Genomic DNA, 26,159 nt, shown 5'->3' on the forward strand with positions numbered 1-26,159 from the left:
GGCTGTACGAAGTGAATGTCACAGGGAGTGGAATTAGAGTACACTGAGTGGGGTTTTGTGTGTGTGTGTGTGTTTTTTTTTTTTCTTAAGTCCGCGCGTTTTGTTAGCGGCGCTGAGTGAAAGAGGAAAGAATAGTTTCTCCGGTTCCCCAAACAAGACCAGAACTCACTTTTCTCAAGGTACATAAGTCTGCGCTGGGCTGAGCCTTCCAGCCTGGGGTATGTATGTAAGAGAATTTATGGACAAATCTGTGTCCCGGCTTTGTGCTTCTCCCGAATCAGCTTCGTTTGGTTCCTTGGTAAGTGACAGGCAGACACAAAGGCAGGCGCAGGCCCGGGGAGGGGGCGGGAGGGGGTGGGGAGCGCAGCGTTGAGAGTTGCAAGACTGCAAGGTCAGGGGCGCCGAAAGAAATGAAACCCAGTCCCAGCAAAGAAGTGAAGAGCAGATTTGTAACAGTCCCATCCAAATTTTTCTTTTGGCCTCTCTTTGGTCTTTCATCTCTCTGCCTTTCTCTCTGTGTCCCCTCTCTTTTCTTCTCTCTCATACACACACACACACACACAGGCACGCACAGACTCCTCGCATCTTGCTGAATCTTTTCACTGGGACTGCTTGTCTAGTTTTATTAAGCTAACAGGGTTTCTATGGAGAGTTTTCTACCTATGACATAATAAAGTGTGGCCTAGATAGACTCCTGGAAAGGCCGCAAATGAAATATAAGTGTTACTTGCTGGTTATTCCCCTCATGATATACTTTTAATTACATTGAGTGAGTTCTCCCTTCTTCATCTAATGTTTGGGAATTGAGAAAAGGCTTATTTTCCAGCGGTAAAATTTAGTGAAATATTTATATATTTTACCTGTTTAGGGAGTGGAATACATTCATGAATTTAATATCTCAAATCACACATTGTGCTTTTTCGCCTTCAATCAGGGATTATAATGGGAAACCTACATTCAAAGATATTCATCAACAAATGATCCAACATAGAAATAAGATTGTATCTTAAAGGAAGTTGGGATTCACAGAGAAAAGACATTGGTTTGGTTTGGTGTAAGACTGGTGGTATTGTTGCCTGGCTAATGAAATCATTACATTTGCATTTTAATGGAAAGTTGAAATACTAAGGGGAGTTATGTTCTTTTACATGTTTGTATATGTGCTTAATAATGTTTGGAATAGAATATAAATTTAAACACAATAAATATTGATTTTTTAAATGTTAAGCAGAGAACTGTTACTGAAGGGTTAGATAATCAAACTGAAGTTTAGAAGACAATTTATAGGATTTAAAAAAGGATAGAAGGAAAAACACAATAACAGACATTTCTCCATAAGTCGAATTTGCAAAACTATTTGTCCTTGATAGTTCACTTTGTAATTTTCTGTTATGATCTTTGTTAATTTCATGTAGTTAAGTTTGCTTTAATCATTGATACGCGGGGTTCCTTCACATGATTACAAGGGAGAAGCATTACTTATCTCTGTGGAATAGAAACGGTTCATTGGTTAGTTCTTATTTGTCAAAAAAAAAAAAAAAAAAAAAAAAAAAAACTTAGGATTTTACTATTAATGCTGTTCATGGTAAACTATCGAGAAAACTATGGTTAATTATTCCAGCAATTCCGAATTGAAAACAATTCCTTTTGCTAACAAACTAGTATTTACTTTTTGGAGACAACTTTTCAAATGTGGTATATACTGTCTTCAGGCTATTCAACTAATAATAGATGCAACATTTTCCACTCAATAAATAAGAATAACTACATTGGTTAATAATTTTGAATATGAAGGCTTGTTTTTTCCTGTCATCAAATTTAGATTCTTGTTATTTTGTGCATCCTACTTTTATGCTGAAAATAGCTGCTAATTAATACTGTATAAAGTATTTCAGTGATTATAAGGAAGAGATGTGTGTGTTAGTCACCCCTGTGAATAAAAGTAACATCCTTTGTTGGAAAAGAGAAATTATTTTAATAAGTATGGGATAGTTTACAATAAAAGTCATAATCCTCAGTTCTTTCTTATATGTGATCGTACTACCTAAGTGCTCCAAAAATTCCATAGGACTGTCTTGGGTTATTGAATTTTAGGAGCATGAAAATGGACAATAACAAGATAGATAGCTTTTCTTAACTATGACATTGTTTTGCTTATTTTCTTATTGAACTAATCATTAATGAGAAATTAACTTGCAGTGAGAGAAGTCCCTTGCTTTGTTTAAATTGTCATATTTGCCAAACTCTTCTTAAAGCTTTAATTAGGTCTGATGTGCCAGTTTATGCCAGAAGCCAGAGGAATTGATATGATTTCGAGGCAGTGGCACATGGTCCTACTAGACATTGGCAAGTGAACATCACTTCCAGAACAAGTGAAGTGCACCTGCCAAGGAGTTGTTATGAAAGAATTCCAAAGTCCTTACTGGGCACTGGTCTTGTATTAGGTAACAAGAACCAGAGTTAATGTTTTAGTTTCACTTGTTGAAGTTAAAAGTTCCCTATCAATTCTTCTAAGACTCCACCCCCAAATAATGTTAAAAGTCAAATGTCATTATTGAAATGTATTTCCTTATTTGCTGACCTCATTAAGAAGTCCTTCTTATGATTCATAGGCACACCTCACAGAAACTCTTATTTTCCATCCTGCCCAAAGTCTGAGTAGGTCAATTCTTATGAATTCTTATGAAATTACCTTGAAATAAAATACCTTCAAAAGTTATGGACGCTTGACATTGTATGTCAGTATTTTATAATATCTAATATTTAGAAAATATTAGATCTACATTTTGTGCTTTAATTGCTTCTAATGCAATTTTTTTTGTTATTAATAGAATTTCGTAGTCGTATCTGGGAATTTCAAATTGCTGGAAAGAATCATCTTTGTTTTATAAATAACCATATAGACTGTTTTAATGTAATTGTTTCCTACCTTGGGAACAGGCTAAAACTTTGGACCAGCTGTCAGTATTTGTTCATCAGAATAACACTTTGTCAATGATTATTCTACCATTGCACAGTAGTTCTTAAGGATAGTAATGGTACCAAACCCAGCAGCAATAGAGTATCTCCCAAGCCAACTTTACAATTGGAGCCTTAACTGTGGGAAAGACCAGTTGCCAAGTAGAGCTGGTGGTTATCTGGGAAACTGTGCTGAAGAACACAACCACAGATGATTTTGCCAAATATACAGTATTTACTTGGTCTAGATCTCCAATTTCTATTTCGACTCACTGCCAAAACTGAGTGAATACTGCGACATTATTGAAGGAGGTTATGCAGTACATCTGTTGGTTTGGTGTATAGTAGGAGAGAAGGATTCCAGGAGGGAAAGGGGAAAGTGAGAGCATGTTAATCACTGTGACTGCAATCCAAAAAGAATTATGTATATCTGCTTATTTCCAGCATTATTTTTGTCCTATATTGTATATTGCAGAGACTTGCTGACTTAAAATAGATATATAATCTTTTTCTCAATAGAATAGATATTTGGTTATCCATTCCAAATAACAAATTTTGGATGGGCGTGTTGTCTCATGCCTGTAATCCTAGCACTTTAGGAGGCCAAGTTGGGAGATCACTTGAGGCCAGGAGTTTGAGACCAGCCTGGGCAACACAGCCAGGCGCCAGTCTCTACAAAACATTTAAAAAAGTAATGGGGCATGGTGGTACATTCCTGTAGTCCCAGCTACTCAGGAGGCTGAGGTAGGAGGATGGCTTGAGCTCAAGCATTCTAAGTTACAGTGAGCTATGATCACACCACTGCACTCCAACCCAGGCAACAGAGAGAGACCATATCTCAAACAGTAACAACAACAGCAAAACCAAACAAACAAAAGAGCACATTCTATCAGCTTTGATTTATGTTTTCTTCATTTGTAATGACATGTAGTTAAATGTGTCATGCTTCAAAAATAAGGAACAGATAGTAGGTGGATTTTCAATATAATATATATTACATATATTATATATTTTCAATATATAATATATGTAAAAATAAATTTAGTGATAATATCATCCTACCTGCAGTTTTAAGAATTCAGAACTCAGGCTGGGTGTGGTGGCTTACTTCGGGGGGTGAAGGCAGGAGGATCACTTGAGGCCAGGAGTTCTAGACCAGCCTGGACAACATAGTGAGATCGCTGTCTCTATTCAATAAAAAATAAAAATAAAAATAAATTAAGAACTCAATGCTTTATACTCACTGAAAGTTGTTCCTCTAAACTGACTTGAAATCATGTTCCAAATAAACTGAGAATTAAAGTAAGAGACGAGGCTGGGTGCAGTGACTCATGCCTATAATCCCAGCACTTTGGGAGGCCAAGGCAGGTGGATGACTTGAGGTCAGGAGTTTGAGACCAGCCTGGCCAACATGGCGAAACCCCATCTCTACTAAAAATACAAAATTAGCTGGGCACGGTGGTGCACACCAGTAGTCACAGCTACTTGGGAGGCTGAAGCCCAAGAATCACTTGAGCCTGGGCGTGGTGGCTCATACCTGTAATCCGAGCACTTTGGGAGGCCGGGGCAGGTGGATCACCTGAAGTCGGGAATTCGAGACCAGTCTTGCCAACATGGTGAAACCCTGTCTCCACTAAACATACAAAATTAGCCCGGTGTGGTGGCACATGCCTGTAGTCTCAGCTATTCTGGAGGCTGAGACAGCAGAATCACTTGAACCCTCCAGGAGGCAGAGGCTGCAGTGAGCTGAGATGGCTCTGCTGTACCCCAGCTTGGGTGAGACAGAGCGGCTCTGTCTCAAAAAAAAAAAAAAATAATAAATAGGAGAAGAATAAATTGGGATGAAGTGTTTTTGAAGGACAGTCTAGGATATAAAATGAACTGGTTGTTTGACTAAAAATACTACAAATGTTTCTTTCAAATTGCATTGCTTTTTTGTCTATTGGAAGGTAGGCACTGATTTCTATGTCTTTCTATTCCCTAATAGAACCTACTATTGACCTCTCTGTCAGTATTTAATGGATGATATAGAACTAGTGAAAAACCATACAATTTAACTAGAACAAAAAGTATAATCTATTTTCTTTTCCTTTTTTTTTCCCCCGCCCGAGATAGTATCTTGCTTTGTCACCTAGACTGGAGTGCAGTGGCGTGATCTTGGCTCACTGCAACCTCTGCCTTCCAGGATCAAGTGATTCTCCTGTCTCAGCCTCCAGAGTAGCTGGGATTAGGAGCGTGCCCCACGAAACCTGGCTAATTTTTCTATTGTTATTAGAGACAGGGTTTCACCATGTTGGCCAGGCTGGTCTCGTACTCCTGTTCTCAAGTGATCTGCCTTCCCCGGTCTCCCAAAGTGCTGGGATTACAGGCGTGAGCCACTGTGCCCAGTCTAATCTATTTTCAATGTATAAGAGAAAAATGTGATGATGGTAGGAGTAATGGTGTGTTTTCCTTACATTTAATTTCTATAGGCTATGGCAGTTGCCCTATAAAAGCCACCCATTTTAAGCGCAAAAGTGAATAGTTTTTAGTAAACTTATATGGGATCATATATTTTTAATTAAAATATTTATTGAGATAATTATAGATTCATATGCCATTGTATGAAATAATACAGAGAGATTCCACATACACTTGCTCAATCTCCCCCAGAGGCAACATTTTGCAAAACTATAATATCATATCGCAACCATGATACTGACATTGATATGGCCTACTAATCTTATTCAGATGTTCTCAGTTTAACTTGTACTTATTTTGTGTGTTTTGTTTTATACCCTTTAATCACATGATCACATATTTTTAAGCCTTTTTTTTCTCAAAACAGAAGTTTAGCACAAAGGTTTAGCAGCTTATCAATCATGTGATTGTGCCATTATGCCATATTAAAATGTGTGTCAGAATATAAGTTTTTGTTTTCTTAGAAGTCCTTTTTTTGATAGAATGGCCTTTATGTTAAAAATATTTTAAGTTGCTTTGTGACAGAGTAAGTTGATGTCATTTAATTCTCATCACAACCCTAGAGATAGGTATTATTCTTATCCCTGTTTATGAATGAGGAAACTGAAGCCCAGTGAGGTTAAATAACTTCCTTGAGTTCATACAGCCGATATATGGCTTAGGCTTAGCCAGCATTTGAGTTAAGCAGTCTGTCTCTAGGGCCAAATCTTTTAATCACTATATTATACTTCCTCATTATCATTGATAGTTGTAAAAGTGTATAATGTGGACTATGTAGAACAAGTCATAAAAGGAAATTTAAAATGCATACAGTTGTTCACATGAAAACTTGTAGCCAAATGTTCATTACAGCATTATTAATAATGGTAAAAGATGGAAACTACCCAAATATCTATCAGGTCATGAGTGAATAAACAAATTGTGGTATATCCATACAGTGAAATATTATTAAGCAATATAAAGGAATGGATTATTGATAAATGCTGTGACACAGGTGAATCTGAGAGGCATAACAAAGGCCCCATATGATATGCTTTCAATTTTAAGTAACATTCAGAATAGGCAAATCTAAGGAGACAGAAAGTTAGCTAGTTATTACTAGGGGCTAGGGGTGGGAGGGAGGTGACTGCTGATAAGTATGAGATTTCTTTTGGGGATGATGAAATGTTCTATAATTAGATAGTAATGATTGCCCAACTCTTTGAATATGCTAAAACCCACTGTATTACATGCTTTAAAAGGATGAATTTATTGTATGTGAATTATATTTCAAAAAGCTGTTGTTATAAAAATGAATATAGTTGAGTTATTTGGTTTATGTTATGTCAGAAAATGTCTTACATCTCATTCAAAAGAAATGCAGGAACTGTTTGGATTGAATGAGGCTAAGCGTTATCTTTCTAGGAAGATGGCATTAAGGAGTTTTATTATGCCTGTAATCCTGGCACTTTGGGAGGCCAAGGCAGGAGGCCAGGAATTTGAGATTAGTCTGGACAACATCCTCTTATAGATGAGAAAGATACTTAATCACTCAAAAGTTGGCATTGTGTTTCGTGATAACAATAGCCTTTAGAGTTTATATGGGAAGATTCAATAGATAGTGATAGGTTATATGACTTGGTAAACAGGGCTTAATGTATAGGTGCAAGAAACTTTTTCAGATGTCTTTAGTTACCCAGCCATTCAGTTCAGGGGATGTAACCCAAGTGTTAAAAGGAATGTGACTGGGCGCGGTGGCTCACACCTGTAATCCCAGCACTTTGCAGCCCAAAGTGGGTGGGTCTCTTGAGCTCAGGAGTTGGAGACAAGCCTGGGCAACATGGCAAAACCCCATCTCTACAAAAAATGCAAAAGTTAGCTGGGTGTGGTGGCACATCCCTGTAGTTCTAGGTACTTATGGGGCTGAGGCGGGAGGATAGCTGGAGCCTGGGAAGTTGAGGCTGCAGTGAGTCATGTTGGTGCCCCCACACTTCAGCCTGGGTGACAAAGTAAGACCCTCTCTCTCACAAAAAAAAAAAAAAGGAATATCTATAAAAATTGCTGTTCTTGTTTGAATTGCTACAAAGTGCAGTTTAATCTACAAATAATAACAAATTACTAGATTTGGGGGGGTACTAATGTCTTATCTATGCGAAAACAGAAGGGCAATGCAGGGCAGAGAATAAACTTCAAAACTTTGAGTTTGTTAACTGTTGATATCTCCACTTGTCATGTTTCAGATCTTAAAATTAAAATGGCAAAGTATCTCATAGGGCTTAAGCAAGTGACTCTTTTTCTGTTAACTGATGTTGTGACATGTTGAAGATGTAAAATAAGGTTGAAAAGGGAATTGCTCTGCAGCAGTCTTCATAATGCCAGGACAAAATGAGAAATGGTTAGGGCCCGAATGATGATGGCTTTCCATCTTTGCTACGCGTGGCCACAAGTATTTACAAATACCAGCAGAACTTCTACAAACCGCTTAATGGTAAAATGAGTGCAGATTTTTAGCACTAGTCCCTATGGAACTATGACTTGTAGTTTTGGACACACAGGGTGAATTACTTGGGGTTGATTGTATTTGAATTTCTAACCTTATGTAATTCTAGATACCAGACATTCTTGTTTTGCAATGCTTCTCTCCCTTTTTATTCTCATGAGAACGTTGGGTTGCAGCCAGTTGGATCCCATACCTTGGGACCATGACTGATAACCAGAATGGAGAAAATTCACTGATCTGGAAACATTGAGCTTTAGGCTAAGGTTCAGAGACATATTTAAGATAAATATGTGATTGTACCCTACAAGGAAGTATATTGTCTTTATATAATTGTTATGATCACTTTTTCAATGAGTAACTATAGAATTTTGCTTTTTAAGAGTATGATCATAGCATCTATTTGTAGATTTGTTGAATATGTGTGGCAAGCCCAAGATAGATGCTCATGTTAGACCCCTCAAGAAGTTGGTGTAGTGATGGTTATGGAAAGCAGTAAAATATAATTTAGGTTCTGTTCTCCTTACTGGAGAAATGAGTAGCTTACTTATCTTCACCCTCTCTTGTTTCTCTTAAAACTTTGGGAACCGCCTCAGCTGACTATAAATTTTTGTACTAGTATCTCTATAATTCTAAAAAAGTTGTTCACAAGTTTGAGTGTCGTACTTCATCTTTGCTTTTTAACGCCCTTCCAAAAAATGTAAATCTGTTCTCACATATTAGGAATATTTTGATTTGTTGTTAATTTTTAGCTTTGCTTTTTATAAGTAATTTATACGGAAGATACACCATATTCAAAAGAAGAAAAATGGGCTGAATTTTTGCTGATGTACTACTCTCTTCAAAGGGAATTGCCTATGTTCAGGCATAGAAATGCAGGCAGTCTGACATTTAGGTATGCCATACAGAGTATTGATATTTTTAATTTGCTACTTTTAACATTTTGAGATTTGTCACAGTTTGTTCTGTGGGTGGGTAAAAGTAATGGTAATTTTAATTACAGTTGTCGTGCCTCATTAGCCATTGCTAAAACCTGCCTTACCAAATCACTTATTTTCTTGATGCAGTGTTAAATCTAGCTTCTATGTCCACATTATACATTAATGAGAACATTCATCCATCTCTCAAATGAGTTATTATTATAGTAGTTTCTCCTGAAATAGATAATGCATTAAAAAAAAAAAGCTTCAATAGGGATAATGAAAGCCAGATAACATAGCATGGTATCTGAGTTATTCCTCCTGTTTTTCTTACCTGGCTGCACTAAGAAGGGCACTCATTAAAAATTACCATAATTATTAGTTGTGCTGCCTCTGAAGTAGAGCACCAGAATTTGAGAGTAATACAGTGATACCACACCCAGATTGTATCCATAATATACTGTCCTCGTCTTATTAATTTTTTTAACCTGTTTGTTCTTTTAGCACTTTTCCTGCTTTTGTTTGAAGTCTCTTGCTTTGAAGTTATAGAATTTTTATATTTTCCATTGACTGTAAAGTTATCTCAGCTCTTTTATAACTTTTCATGATATTTGCATTAAAAGGATCACTTTTAGCAGCCTGTAATTAGTTCAGATGATTATTAGCTTTTTGTTTGTTCTACTGTGTACTCTACTATATACATTATAACAGAAGAAGAAACCATTTTGACAAATACAGTATCTGATAGTTCATCAAATCAGAGTGAACATCTTAAAACGTGAATTGAGTTATTAAAATATTAATTCATTTACATTCCTATTTTAATATACCAAATGTAACTGATGAAAAGAAGAATACCATAAGTGGGTACTTTTCAAAAATGAAGGAAGAAAAAATCTCACAACTAAAGATTCTTACCACATAAATTATTTATTTTAGTAAATAATTATTTTAGTACAAACAGATACATTGTAGCAGGAAAAAACATACTTTAAACTTTGTCTTGTCAATTTTATCTTTCTTCCAATTTAGCCACTGAAATGTTTTTTTCTCCAGTGAAGTTATATTATCTACCTAAGTTGAATGTAAAACAAGGTTGTACTTTACTTTTGGAGTTGTCTCCCACATTACAGCTTGTGGAAAAACACTGGCAGAAAGCAAATCTAATAGACATTTTGCTTTTGGCTCACCTTATTAATGGCTAAGATTTAATTATGTATTTCTACTGAAAAGCAAACTTGAAAAAGACATTTGGTTAGTAACTGGGAACTAAAAATTTGTTTGTTTTTTTAATTTTATATTTTTTGGTAGAGTCTCACTCTTTTGCCCAGGCTGGAGTGCAGTGGCATGATCCTGGCTCACTGCAGCCTCCTTCTCCTGGGTTCAAGCGATTCTCCTGTCTCAGCCTCCCGAGTAGCTAGGATTATAGGTGCCAGCCACCATGCCTGGCTAATTTTTGCATTTTTAGTAGAAACAGCATTTTGCCATGTTGGCTAGGCTGGTCTTGAACTCCTGACCTCTAGTGATCCACCCACTTCCACTTCCTAAAGTACTGGGATTACAGGCATGAGCCACCACTCCAATACCAACTTATTTACTGTTACAACTTATTTACTTTGAAACAACTTATTTACTGTTAAAAAAAATGTGGTTCTTGTTTCAAATAAGAAATTTTGTGGACATCAACTAATTTTTTAAACATATATTGTAATTTTAAAACATTTTTATCAACATGTTTTTCAAGAGCATGGGAAATCTAGGGTATGGCATTTTAAAGTGACTTTAAAGACAATTCTTGGGTTTTGTTGAAGTCAGAATATTTTTAAAAATACATTGAGTTTAATTTACTACTGACAGTTTTTCTTCATTTAATTTTTTTTTTTTTTTGCATTGTTATAATTAGTCATGCCTTAATCCTCAGGGTTTTTTGGAAACTCTTTATATTTAGGAGTTAAAAACTTAGTTGTTGACATTGAAATTTTTCTCTAGTATTGATAAGAATTTAAGTGTTTAAGGAATGGAGTTTACTTGTTTTCTGTTCACAAACCCACTGTAAAAGATATAATAAATGTAGATGAAGGTGAAATCTGAGATAGGAAGAGAGGTAAAATACTTTTTTTTTTTTCTTCACCCATGGAAAGCCATTGAATGCTGAATAGGTCATGTTGTAATTTAATTGGGTGTAAATTATAACTTTGTAAGTCATTTGCCTACTTAGTGTATATCTCTGGTTTTTATGTAATCCATCTCTCATATCCCAGTTTACACTAAAGTAAATGAGCAAGCAAGAATAAGTCTTGCAAATAGAGGAAGTAGAAAGTGCATTCAGAATGGATTGCTGAAATTATAAAACTGATCCTAAATTGAATTAGGTAGAGCAGTTAATTTAGATTACAATAAATGCAACAGGAAAAAAAAATTCCAGTTCTTCCTCTTTTTTTTTGGAAAGAAAGAAAAGAAAAGAAAAATCACTCTTAGTTAGAGATAATTCCTTGACATCTGTATGATCATTTTTAGGGCCAAAAAATAGTAGGTTTCTCTTTGGAAATTGTAGAAGCTTTCTCTCCTTCCAGTTACACGCGGTCACATCAACATTTGACACGTGGGTACCGTGCACGTGGCAGCACTATTTACAAACACTATCCTAGGATTCCAGAGACTCTTATGTAACAGTGGAGAGAGTAAGCTTTGAGTGTCTGTGGGCGGAGGAATCAACACAGTTTAATTCATGGTCAGCGAGCCCTTGTCTGACTCTGATAGGGTCATGAACCAAAGATCAAGGTGTTTGGGTCAGGATCTTCCCTAACGCACGGTTTTCCTACAAAACCCTCAAAAGCTGTGCCTAAATACAAGATTAATCTTTTTTATTTTTATTTATTTATTTATTTTTATTTTTTTGAGACGGAGTTTCGCTCTCGTTGCCAAGGCTGGAGTGCAATGGCGCCGCGATCTCGGCTCACTGCGACCCCGCCTCACCGGTTTAAGCGATTCTCCTGCCTCTGCCACCCAAGTAGCTGGGATTATAGGCATGCCCCACCACGCCTAGCTAATTTTGTATTTTTAGTAGAAAGGGGGTTTCTCCATGTTGGTCAGCCTGGTGGTGAACTCCCGACTTCAGGTGATCCTCCCGCCTCGCCCCGCAAAGTGCTGGGATTACAGGCGTGAGCCACCGCACCCGGCTAAGACTAATCTTTTTATGCCCTGCAGCAAACAGAACTAGTCATGCCAAACCATTTTTGTGATGTGGGGAAATGTGAGCAGATGATGCTTTGGATCTGATTATAATTCACAGTACCCTTGTTATTTCCGTGAGGTTTGCATACCTGCCTCCCAGCCTCACAAAATGCCTTTAAAAAATTACATCTTGGCCGGGCGCTGTGGCTCACGCCTGTAATCTCGGCATTCTGGGAGGCCGAGGCGGGTGGATCATGAGGTCAAGAGATCAAGATGATCCCGGCCAACACGGTGAAACCCCGTCTCTACTAAAAATACAAAAATTAGCCGGGCGTGGCGGCAGAAGCCTGTAATCCCAGCTACTTGGGAGACTGAGGCAGGAGAATCGCTTGAACCGGGAGGCGGAGGTTGCAGTGAGCCGAGATCGCGCCATTGCACTCCAGCTTGGGCGACAGAGCATGACTCCGTCTCAAAAAAAAAAAAAAAAAAAAAAAGTTGATATTTGTAAGCATCTTAAAAAGCAAGAGAATTCATGAATGACTTCCCAAACTAAACAATCGGAACAGAAAACACTCAAGAAAACTCTTGGTTAATCATGCTCCTTAGTATACTATTATACCTGTCTCTCCCCTTTCCGCATCCTCGGTAAATTCTCTCAACCCTCCTTCATTTTTAATTTCATATCAAGACCTAGAGCTAAAACAACGACAACAAAGCCTTAAGTCTCTATATTTAGGAAATGTGTCTTCTATCCCAAATTGATTTTTAGAGCTTTTCATTTATTTTTATCAATACAAAGCAAGTTGAAATTAAAAAAAATAAGGCATCAAGAATTTAAATGTCTAACCATGTGTATTTGATGTATGTGTATTGGTGCTATCCTTTAGCTGTAAGCAGACTGGTTTGAATATTTAAAGTATGAACAGAATTTGAGTTCTTTTTGTATTGCATCTAAGGATCATTTGAGATGGATGTCATCATTGATCATCCAAAATAGAAGGCTTCTTGCCTAACAAAGAATTGAAATTAGATCATGAAAGATGAAATTTATAGTTAATTGAAAAGTTAGCTCATTTGACTGCTTCTTTCATAGAATTTGCTTTTGTAATTACACTACCTTTCTAAAGATAGGAAAAATCAGTCTTTGAAATGTGATACTATAAATGACATATTTTTAAAAAATAAAGGATCTTTTCCCAAGAGCTAAACCAATCACCAAATCTGTTTTTTTAAATTATTTTTATTTTTATTTATTTATTTATTTATTTATTTATTTATTTATTTATTTTGACAGAATCTGCCTCTGTTGCCCTGGCTGGAGTGAAGCAGAGCCATCTCAGCTCACTGCAACCTTCACCTCCTGGGTTCCAGCAATTCTCTGCCTCAGGCTCCCGGGTAGCTGGGATTACAGTCACTTGCCATGACACCCGGCTAATTTTTGTATTTTTACTAGAGACGGGGTTTCACCATCTTGGCCAGGCTAGTTTTGAACGCCTGACCTCGTGATCCAGTCGCCTCAGCCTCCCAAAGTGCTGGGATTACAGGTGTTTTTCTTTAAGTAATATTTGGTATAAGAGAACTTTATATTTGACATAATTTAAATATTATCTGACCAAATCTTTTACATATGGAAACTCAGGTTTTAGCCATTTAACATCTAAAGCTGTTCTCATTTAGAAGAAATTACCAAAAGAGTGACTCATTTAACAATGAAATCTAAGGATAGATTTTTTTTCATTCTGTTGCAGAGCAAAAACAGCCTTCTGGGTATGAAAAGATATTACTTATTTAGTGTTTATCACTTACAATTTATTATTGTACATTTCCGATACATTGAATTAAGATATGGTGAGAGTAGGTTGTAGATTTTTAAAAGTTCTTATTTGCTTGATTTATCAACTTGCTTTTTTAGTGCCGGACTAGAAATGATGTATTTCTCTCAATTATCCTCGGCCTAAATAGTAAAAGCTTGGGTGAAATTACTTATGGGTGTACTTTTCCTGCACAGAGCAGAGCCGTGACTGAACACTCTTGAGCATTAACAAAAATCATCTTATCTTATATTAGAACATTAATATTTTCCTTCTTTCTCAGACCTCCATTTCACAGTAAATCATATATGGATATAAGCTGCAAGTGCTCAGAATTTGATTAAGGCTATAAGTTAATGAATTTCTGCTAAAAGGATTTAAATATAACTTTCATTTGACTGTACTTTAGTTTCACTTGAAGGAGCAAGCAGGCAATAAACATTGATGTATTCAGTGCATAGACTATCTTCATAAAGATGAGACTGAGTGACAGTTGTCTCTGTATTATAAAATATCAAAATGGTAGATTGAATGTGATGCATACCAAGGAGCAATGTGGAAATTTTAGGCTGTTCATCTTTTTTCAGTTACTACTAAGTGTGTGTATGTGTTTTGAACTTTTCATATTTAAGCTGAATCCTCTTTGGTAGAAGTGGTTAAACAGACTATAGTAAAAGTCTCTGTCTAGAAATATAAAACGAAAATATACTGATGTCTTGCATTTTCCCTAATATCTTGAAGGTGCACAAAACCTTCGGGGTTTTTTGCATAAACTACTTTTATATGGTTCCTGTAGAAGACAACTGAGGCACCAAACACACAAAACAAACAGTTTGCTTCGTGATGGTAACATTCGTGCGAGGGAGTTCTCTCTTGCATAGGAGTCCCAGGTTACCCTAATGCCTTCCCACATGGGTCAAACACATGGAGCTTTCATATTTACACAGAGCTCCAGAATTCTGAAGCCTGCAGTTGTTTAACAGTGGAGTACGGGGATAAAGAGTGGTGTCTGTCTCACTAACTGTTTAATGACCTGGATCATGAATATTGATACAGAATAAGAAAGCACTGTCCTGACTGAAGGGGAAACATGGTAGATGCCTAAAGGAGGCTTTTACCTGCCTCACATTGTTTATTTTAAACTATCATTACCACCTGAAAGGAGCTTTTCACTTTGAACTTAAAATAGTAGCTTTTAACCCTGACAAGCAAGTAAGCACTTTAGTATTCAAGAACCGAAGGTGACAAGCCCTGAGGAGTGTTACTGTCTTTCATAATCAAGCTGACTCAAACTCTTTTAGAAGCTAGTATAGTAACTTCACCATCTTTATTAATAACGTTGCTGCATACCTTCATATAAACAGAGAGTTGGAGCAAAAGCTGCATTTTCTTGTTTTAAGTGTGTATCTATTGTTTACATTTTATTTGTGAAAATATGCCATTCGTATTACATATAGAAATACTTTCCAAAATCACTGTTTGTATAGAACTATTTTGCTTAACATTAGGATTCTGTTGAAGAGCCTATATCTGCAATAATATGGGGAGAGAATCCCCTTTTGTGTGATAGCTTAATGATAAAGAGAAGGAAAAGGTGAGAAGTAATTTTGGAAAATATGCAATGATAAACTAGTGGTATTTATTGAACTAAACACCAGCAACTGTGCTTAGCATGGATAATTGTCTAAAAGGATGAGAAAAAAATGTAAAAATCAGGAGACTATAAATTTTTCAATTAAGAATAAATTTTCTATCACAAATTATGAACGTTTAAAATACCTGTTTTAAACTCTTTTTCCTGCTTGTAACAAATTATCAGACTTTTTAATCTACCTTTTTTGAGCTTTTCATCTTTTTCCCTGAATTACAGATTTAATTCTGTGTATGTATGTGTGTGTTTGAATATATTTTTATATTTTAGATCTAGATTTGTAAACTAGAGCTGTTTCTAACTGCTTATAAGACACTGCCACCTGGATTGCCACCACCTTCACTTCAGTATTTCAGTAAACAATTAATCAAAAATGTAGTTTATTTTCAAACATACAATCATGGATTGTTACCAGCCGAAAGGACTTTAGAGACTCATTAATCCCATTCCTTGCATTCACAGATGAGAAAACGAAGGCATGGGAAGGTAAAGTCAGTTGCCTCAAATAGCATAAAAGCCATGTATATTTCTAGTAATAGCTACTATTGATTAAGTTCTTATGTTGGATTAAGTACCATGCTAAGCACTTTCCAGAGATTATCTAATGCTTACATCATCTATATTTTTGTTGGTGCTATTTCTCTCCCCACTTTACTAAGGAAGAAACCAAGACATGGGGTTAAATAACTTCTCTATAAATTTTGAATTATCTATGGCATCTCCCTATTTGTAAATCTCCATTGTCTTTGTTCATAATCAATGTAAATCAACTCTTAAACAGTTGTATGCCAACAAATAGTCTGGTGTTTGGAGCTAGAAAGATTCAAGAGTGTATATGTGTGTGTTCCAGCTTTATTGAGGTATAATTGACAAGTAAACAGTGGACAAAACTGTACATATTTAAGGGATACAATGTGATGTTTTAATATACATATACATTGTGAAGTGATTTTACAATCAAGCTAATTCACATGTCCATCACCTCTCAGTCATTTTTTTGTATTTATGGTGAGAACACTTAAGAGCTACTCAAATGTAGTCAAGGATACCAAACAGTAGTAACTGTAATCACTATGATGTACATTAGATCTCCAGAATATATTAAATATTCGTCTGGTATAACTGAAGCTGTGTACCCTTTGACCAACCTATTTTCCCTACTACCCAGCCCATGGCAACCACCATGTTACTCCCTGCTTGTATGAGTTTGACTTCTTTAGATTCTACATGTAAGTGAGATCATGCAATAGGAAGATCTAGTTTAGAATCCTGACTTTCTCCACCTGTAAAATGAGAACAACTAATAATTCTTATCTCTTGGATTACTGAGAGGATCAGATGAAGTAACATAAATAAAACAGCCAGCATGTTACTTGGCAAAATTGTAGTGATTGAACGAATATTTGTTTACTCTTCAAGCATGTGTTGAGCAACTGTGTATCAGGCAAGAAGAAAGCCATTGTCTTTACCCTTCTGGAATATAGAGGCTCATAGGAAATAATCAATACTTTGATTTTTTTAAAAGCATAATGAGATGAAAATTAATAGGACTCATAGACCGGTCAGTTGAGGAATTTCCCAGGATGCTTCTAGCCTCTGCTCAAAAGGTGTGAGTTCCCAGTTGCCTGAACAGGTGCTAGAGTTGGCATAGCTTTCTCAGTATTGGGACCTGACAGGGAGATTGCACAAGTGTAACAGCACAGCCTCTGAAGATTGGCTCACGGGGGAGAGATGAAGGATTACTTCCATCCCTTTTATTGTTTCAATCAAGATATAAATTATGAGCTCATAGTACCATCCTTTCACCATCATCCTTTATTGTCTTTATTAGATACAATGAAAGGATACAAGTTTGTCCATAGAAATATTAAACGATAGCAGGCATTATTTAGAAAGTACTAAGGTCTGTAGATATTACTGGTTTTTCCTCTATTTTATATCATATTTTTAGAAAGAAGAGACAAAATTTTGGCATACCTTGCTTAAAGATAGATGATAGTCGGCCGGGTGTGGTGACTCACACCTGTAATTCCAGCACTTTGGGAGGCTGAGGCGGGCAGATCACCTGAGGTCAGGAGTTTGAAACCAACCTGGCCAACATAGCGAAACCCCGTCTCTACTAAAAAATACAAAAATTAGCCAGGTGTGATGGCGGGTGCCTGAAATCCCAGCCACTCAGGAGACTGAGGCACGAGAATCACTTGAACCCAGGAGGCAGAGGTTGCAGTGAGCTGAGATCATGCCATTGCACTCCAGCCTGGGTAACAGAGGGAGACTCCCTCTCAAAAAAAAAAAAAAAAAGATAATTGTCTTGGTGTGCTAATCAGGAGCTTCCTGTGAGAATGGAAATTCCTTACATGGCAGTGTCACGGAATTTTGGGCCCATGTGAAAGATGTTTTTGAGTGTCTCTTAAAATAGTTAATGGTTTAAAAATACATTATTTATATGTCAGAAACTGTTAGCTTTCATTGAGATTGAAGTTTCTTTGAGATCTAGGATCACATCTTGTATATCTATTGAATTTCCCACAATAATTATCGTGCAAGCAAATGAATAGCAGACCCTCAATAACACTTACTGATTATTGCCATGTATAAGTTGGGAGACTCTTGAGTACCTTTCTAAGTTTGCACTTAGGGAAATACAGAACACTAAATGAAATGTTTGATTGGTTGCTTAGTTTCCACAGTAACTTTTCAAAATACATAGGAGCATGCTAACGAACAAACAAAAAAAAGCTATTTTAAATACTACAGTCATAAGTATGCCTTTATTATTCTTACCCACAATAATGCATTTGCTTTAAAAAATTATTTATCAGTGTCAGACCATACCTTTCTGAGTCTCCACTATGTAAGATGTGAAAGTTAATATTCTTCAATTCCAGCTACTTTTCTTGCCTTCTGTGAACTCCTGTATTCCATATCATTACTTCCTATTGCTAAATTTATAATATTTATATTCTGGTTTGCATCTATAGTTAATTCTCTTGTGCTTCATTTCTCAGTGCTAATTGAAGAAGAAAACCCATCAGTTACAATGTCATGATTGTAATAAATAAAATTCACTGTAACACCAAGCAGTATGGTTGAACATGTAGAAAAGGAAAAACTGATCCTGTGACACTAAAACTTAGCTTGTTCTAAGGATGCTACTTTAAGCATTAGGGTAAAATGGATTCCCTTTTGCTAAATTCTTTCAGTTCCTCAAAATTATGCCACATTTTTGTTTCTTTCACATTTGGACTTAGATTTTCCTGTAAGCATTCCAGTTTTCTTGAAATTTTTAATTGCATTTTTTGTTCTTGTTGACAGAAGAAACATTTTCATCATATCACAATGATTTTTTCAGATTTCTTAATTATACCATTTGATGAATGAAATACACTTTCTTCTTGAAGTCTGATTTTTCTGTTCTAATTTAGAGTTTCTTCTCATTTTTCTCCCGGCTATGTCTATTATTGCTTTAGTCTCATGTCTTTGTATTTGATTATTATTTTTCTTTTTACTACTGTTTTTCTTCTTAAAAAAAAAAAGGTTTTTACAAATATTGTGCTGAGTCCTTACATGTTCAAAATACCTTTTATTTTTCCTCATAGTGCATTCATAAATTATTGTGATTAGAACCGTAAGTTCAAAGTAATTTTCTCTCAGAACTTGGGAAACATTGGTACATTGTTACCGTTCATCTAGTATTGCTTATGAGATAGATATCTGATGCCAATCTGATTCTGTCTTTCTTAGATAACTTTTTTCCCTATTCACACGTTTATTAGGATCTTTATCTTTTCACTTCTGAAATTTCTCCAGATATGGCTCTGTTAAAATGTATTCTTCTCAGGACTTCATGATTCTGTACAATCTGGAAACAACTGTCTTTATTTAGCTTTAGGTACTTTTCTTCCATTGTACCTTTGATCATTTCTTCTTTTTTTCTCCCTATCTTTATGAAACTCATGTTAATGGTGCATTGGAACTTGTGAACTGATTTTTCTTATTTATTAAGTTCCCTCACATATTTTTAATCTGTTTATCTCTGAATATTTTATTTTCTCAACTTTTGATATTTTTGTTAGTTGAAATTTAATTCCCAAAAAGTCAATTTTCTATTCTCTGATTGTTTCTTTTTAATGGTAGCCTATTTTGTGGCTGAAATCCTATAAAATGTATTAAATTTTGTGGGAAAATTAGGCAAACAAAGAAAATTAAATTTTACCTAACTATATCTGAAAACAATACAACTAAAATTAAGAAAAGTGCATATATGTGTACACGTATACGTACGTGTATATAGGTGTACACATATGCTACGTATACATGTAGTATATGTAGTATATGTACATGTAATATATGTAGTACGTGTATATATGTATATACACGTATATCTATATACATGTATATGTACAAATACGAAATATGTATATAATAGTTTCACTGTACTTTATTTGCTCCCCTTTTAAAAATAATAGTGCTGGAGTTCATGATTGACTAATTTTCAGAACTTGGTGTGTGTGGTTGTTTATTAAGCCCTCAATATTCCCATATAATGCTTTAGTATTATAGTGCCCAGGCAGAGTCGACTGTGCTAATAGTCCTAGCAGTAGAGGTTCATCCTGTACAGATCTAAGGTGTAACTATTTTCATTTCTGGGCCCTTGAAGATACTTTGCTAGTCTTCATATCTGTTACCTATCTTGCTGTTCAATAATAGGTAATAGAAAAGAGATAAAACTTAAATGTCATCATTTTCCACTGCTTAGCAATCTTTAAAAATAAATGTGAAACCCAAAAGGACATAATCTTGCCTAGCTTTAAGGAATGAAGGAAACACTAGAAACAACAGAGAGAAAAGGAATAACCAATCCTCCAACACGTTCTGTTGACTCTACCTGTATAGTCAGGATCTGACTACTTCACACCATTTCACCAATTTCCATCTCTGTTCAAACCACCTTCATGTGTTACTTTGAAAAGTGCAGTTTCCCTGTCGTGGGTTTCCCTGTTTCTAGCTTTGCTCCCCCTTCTTACCTCACTGTGGGTTTTTACCCAAACAAAAATTCAAGTGATCATTTAAAAATTAAGTCAGGTCATGCCTCTCCTCTGCTTAAAACCATTAATGGGTCTCTGTTTCACTCAGAATATAAGCCAAAGCCCTTTTCATGACCCACCGGTCCTTGGCTGCTATTTGTGTTTCTGATTCCATTTCTTGCCACTACTGTCCCTCATTCTATTCTAATTTCCTTGGTTTTCTTGCTGTCCTGGCAACAAGAAGAGCATCCTTTTTCCTCTAGGCCTTTACACTTGCTGTTCCCTCCTCTTGGAGCACCCTTCCTTCAGAGAGCCACAGGTATTGCTTCTATCTTTCCTTCTAAAATCTCCTTCAGTGTTACTTTTTCAGAGATAAATTCCCTAACCATTCTGTCTAACAGAACTATCACTCTTGACCTTGCCTTATTTTCTCTCTCTCTTTTTTTAATTTTATTTTTTTATTTCCATAGGTTATTGGGGAATAGGTGGTGTTTGGTTACATGGGTAAGTTCTTTAGTGGTGATTTGTGAGATCTTGGTGCACCTATCACCTGAGCAGTATACACTTCACCCTACTTGTAGTCTTTTATTCCTCACCCCCTTCCCACCCTTTTCCCCTGAGTCCCCAGAGTCTATTGTGTCATTCTTATGCCTTTGCATCCTCATAGCTTAGCTCCCACTTATGAGTGAGAACATACGATGTTTGATTTTCTATTCCTGAGTTACTTCACTTAGAATAATAGTCTCCAATCTTATCCAGGTCATTGCAAATGCCATTAATTCATTCATTTTTATGGCTGAATAGTATTCCATCATATAAATATACCACAGTTTCTTCATCTACTCACTGATTGACGAGCATCTGGGTTGGTTCCATATTTTTGCAGTTGTGAATGGTGCTGCTATAACCATGTGTGTGAAAGTATCTTTTTCATATAATGACTTTTTTCCTCTGGGTAGATACCCAGTAGTGGGATTGCTGGATCAAATGGTAGTTGTACTTTTAGTTCTTTAAGGAATCTCCACACTGTTTTCCATAGTGGCTGTACTAGTTTACATTCCCACCAGCAGTGTAGAAGTGTTCTCTCTTCACCAAATCTATGCCAACATCTACTGTTTTTTGATTTTTTAATTATGGCCATTCTTGCAGGAATAAAGTATCGCATTGTGGTTTTGATTTGTATTTCCCTGATCATTTGTGATATTGAGCATTTTTTTTCAATATGTTTGTTGGTCATTTGTATGTCTTCTTTTCAGAATTGTCTATTCATGTCCTTATCCCACTTTTTGATAGGATTGTTTGTTTTTTTCTTGCTAATTTGTTGGAGTTCCTTGTAGATTCTGGATATTAGTCCTTTGCCAGATGTGTAGATGGTGAAGATTTTCTCCCACTCTGTGGGTTGTCTGTTTACTCTGCTGACTGTTCCTACTGCTGTGCAGAGGCTCTTTTGTTTAATTAAGGCTCACCTATTTATCTTTGTTTTTGTTGCATTTGCTTTTGGGTTCTTTGTCATGAAGTCTTTGCCTAAGCCAATGTCTAGAAGGGTTTTTCTGATGTTATCTTCTAGAATTTTTATAGTTTCAGGTCATAGATTTACGTTTTTGATCCATCTTGAGTTGATTTTTATATAAGGTGAGAGATGAGGATCTAGTTTCATTGTTCTACATGTGGCTTACCAGCTATCCCAGCACCATTTGTTGAATAGGGTGTCCTTTCCCCATTAATTTATGTTTTTGTTTGCTTTGTCAAAGATCAGTTGGCTGTAATTTTATGGGTTTCTTTCTTGGTTCTCTGTCCTGTTCCATTGGTCTATGTACCTATTTTTATACCAGTACCATGCTGTTTTGGTGACTATGGCCTTCTAGTATAAAGCCAGGTAAGGTGATTCCACCCAATTTGTTCTTTGTGCTTAGTTTCGCTTTGGCTATGTGGGTTCTTTTTTGTTTTCATATGAATTTTAGAATTGTTTTTCCAATTCTATGAAGAATGATGGTGGTATTTTGATGGGAATTGCATAGTTTATCAACCCTTGGCAAAATGTTTCTGCTTTTCTTAAGACATTTTTATTGTCTGCTGTCCCCAGTAGATGTGAGTACTATGAAATGAGGAACATTGTTTGGGTCACTGACATGTAGCGTCAGCATACCAAACAGTGGCTAGCACATGGTGGGCACTCAATAAATATTTGTGGAAAGTTGGAGTGAATGAAAATGGTTTCTAAAATGGCAATGACTGTCCCAGCTACTCGGAAGGCTGAGGCAGGAAGATTGTCTGATCCTCAAAGTTTGGGGCTGTAGTGCACAATGATTGTGCCTGTGAATAGCTACTGCACTCTAGCCTGGTCAACACAGTGAGAACCCATCTCTTTTAAAAAATGATAATGAAATAATCTTATTTTTACTGCTTTTTTCTTTAAGGCTGCCAGTGTTGTCTTGTCTTTACTGATTTCTCCTCATTGGAAATTGAAGATAGATAAAATATCCATTGATTATTTATAGGTAAAATTAGGCTTTTGGATCCATGAGGTATAGCTGAGACAATCTTCCAGGAGCTTCTGGAGCCAAGGAAACACTGGTCACTAAAATACCATTTATATTGGCAACTACTCTTTTTTGATGCTAGTGTTTCAATTACATTGTGTGTTTACAAACCTGTTGTGGCTACTTCAAAATATAAACATGATGTGCGACACTACTTGTTAGTTTTGAATAACTGATTTATAAATAGACTTAGGGTGTGCAAGCCTCCTGCAAGATGAGCACTGCCTGTGTTCTTCCTTCTGCTTCCTTTATTTCAGTTGTGTGTCTACTAACTTCCTCCTCTTTCTGCACTAGGAGAAATTGCACTGTTTCCGATATCTTTAACATCTGCTATCATGATGAGAAAATATCTTTTCTGGGTTTGAAATACCTTCTTCATTCATTTTTTTTAATGGCGGAAATAAATTCAGAGTGTTTTGAGCTCAGTTTTCTTCCTGCTGTTATTGCTGGCTCAAAATCCAGGAGAATTTCAATGTTATTTCTGAGCTCCATGATGGGAGTTCCATTTCTGTTTTATTCAAAGTGTTATCCCCAGTGTCTAGCACAGTGCGTGGCACATTATAAGCCTGTAATGTTTATTTAGTGGATGTAGACCAGTACTATTAAAGAATTCTCATTCCAAAGATTTAGTGGCATGAAAAAATGATATTGATTAATGCTCTACTCCATGCTAAGAAAATGAAGTGCAAATTGTTACAGTAGTTCTTTATTTTGTTTCCAAGTATAGGGAACTTTCTGAAATTAGAGAAGCATTGATTAATGAGTTTTAATATATGTTATTGATCGAAATAATATGTAATCATATAACCAAATAAGATAACACAAGCCAGTAGTTCCTCATTCATCTTTTGTTCTTTAAAAAATGACAGGAAGATTAGAATAAGACAAAAAATTAGAGGTTAAAACAGTTTTCTTCGAACCAGCAGTGTAACTTACTTCTGTAATCCTTAAATTCTGTATTGGTGCTACCAAGATGCAACTCTTGAGCTACAACTGCCTCTTTATAAAGGATGCTGTTCTCTGCTGCCTGTGTAATGATTGCCCATTTACAGTCAAATGAACAATACAGTACCTGGGATGGTGAAGAAGGTGAAGCAACAACTTTAAAATAGCTGTGGGTAAACCTACAGAAACAGACTATTCTCTTTCTTCCAGATTGCATTATTCATTTTCATACGCCTGCCTTTATCTGCTCTGGAAGCCTATTTCCTAATCTTCCGAGACTTATCATCACCTTCATATGTCCATAGCATGCATTTCTCGGACAGGTAAGATAGAATTGGTATATATTTGGTATAGCAAAAAGTCATGGTTGTCTTTAGATTATATACTTGGTGTTTTGTGTGATACTGGGCAGAAAGCTTACTGTTTCTTCATCTATAAAATGAAGGACCTGGGCAAGATAAAATTTTGTGAAATTTCACTGAACTTTGAGCTCAGCAAAGTAGATGTGTGTGTGTGTGTGTACGTGCATGTGTGTTCGTGTATGTCTATTTGCAATGCATCACGGACCTTAAATAAATACAGTTGACCCTTGAATAACATGGAAGTTAAGAGCACCAACCCCCTGCACTGTCAAAAACCCACATGTAATTTTTGACTACCCATAAACTTAACTACTAATAGCCTGCTCTTGACTGGAAGCCCTGCTGATAACACACACAGTTGACTAACATGTATTTTCTATGATATGTATTATGTACTATATTCTTACAATAAACTGAGCTAGAGAAAAGAAACTGTTATTAAGAAAATCATAAGGTAACGAAAATATATTTACTATTTATTAAGTGGAAGTAGATAATCATAAAGGTCTTCATCCTTTGTTGTTTTCATCTTGAGTATGCTGAGGAAGAGGAGGAAAAGGATGGGTTGGTCTTGCTGTTCCAGGGGTGGCAGAAGTGGAAGAAAATTCACATATAAGCAGCCCATGCAGTTCAAACCTGTATTGTTTAAGGTCAACAGTATTTGTTAACGTTGCATTTTGTAAGTGACCTTGTTTTTTTTTTTTTTTTTTCAATGAAAAAGAATAGTGTTCCATTCAAATGCCTGTATGTTTATGAGAAACATTTCAGAACTATGAAAGTTGAATTCAAGGTTTCTCTTGCAGATTGTTTGTATACTTTCTGTAATACAGAAAGTATTGTAATGTACATGTAATGTAATACAGAAAGTATATGTAATTTTGTCATATAATGAGAATACTAATGGTCTTAAGACTTGAAACTGATTAACTGATAAACTCTTTACGCAACTTAAAAAAAATATTTCGGCGAGGAAAGAGTATTCATCATAAGTATTCTAGTAGATGACATACTTTTGGTAATAAAATTGATATGGGCAGTTAACAGCATTTTCCAAGTTGGCTGTGCTGCTACTCTCTTATTATACAATGATACTATTTTTCAGAGCAGAAAGCAAATTAGTTTTATTTTTATAAACCAAATTTTAAATATCCCTTTAGAGAATAGAACATATGAAAAAGTATCTGCTTCTCAGACCTCTCAACAATATAAATTTTCTTCTTAAGAGGAAATTTATTCCTGCATGCCAACACAAAGGATAAAAAATTTACCTGTCCTTAGTTTCTAAGAGGAAAATGTGCATAAAATTTCCATCCGCTGTGTGCCAGTTACCAAAATAAGTTCGTAGACTAATCTTTTAAGAAAAACTCAATCTTGGTTAGGCGTGGTGGCTCACGCCTGTAATCGCAGCACTTTGCGAGGCCGAGGTGGGCAGATCACGAGCTCAGGAGTTTGAGACCAGCCTAATCAGTATGGTGAAACGCTGTCTCTACTGAAAATACAAAAAAAAAAAAAAAAAAAAAAAAAAAAAATTAGCTGGGCATAGTGGTGCGCACCTGTATTCCCAGCTACTTGGGAGGCTGAGGCAGGAAAATGGCTTGAACCCAGGAGGCGGAGGTTGCAGTGAGCTGAGATTGCACCACTGCACTCCAGCCTGGGCAAAAGAGGGAGACTCTGTCTCAAACAAACAAAAAAGACTCAATCTTACTAAAAATCTGCAAATAAGAATGAGTCATTTTAGTCAGTAAAGGAAATAAAGAAATTCTAGTTTTGAAAATGACGTAATTTGCTACAAGAATGCAAAGGTGATGACATGAGGAGAAAAGGGATTTGCTGAT

The 26,159-nt window shown here is 36.0% G+C and overlaps 1 protein-coding gene across 9 annotated transcripts in view; it reads left to right on the forward strand.

The window, feature by feature from the left end:
* TET2 (tet methylcytosine dioxygenase 2) overlaps positions 1-26,159 on the forward strand; it is a 132,598-nt gene that overhangs the window by 1,554 nt on the left and 104,885 nt on the right. For 2 of the 9 annotated variants that reach the window (XM_015450719.3, XM_005555595.4), the window contains exon 2: positions 24,173-24,285. The exons of the other annotated variants lie outside the window; for them this stretch is intronic. The gene's annotated coding sequence lies outside the window, so the exon portion shown is untranslated. The remainder of the gene's footprint in view (positions 1-24,172; positions 24,286-26,159) is intronic. 9 annotated transcript variants of the gene reach the window in all.

This window comes from Macaca fascicularis, chromosome 5 (genome assembly GCF_037993035.2).
Source record: "Macaca fascicularis isolate 582-1 chromosome 5, T2T-MFA8v1.1".
Lineage (NCBI taxonomy): Eukaryota > Metazoa > Chordata > Mammalia > Primates > Cercopithecidae > Macaca > Macaca fascicularis.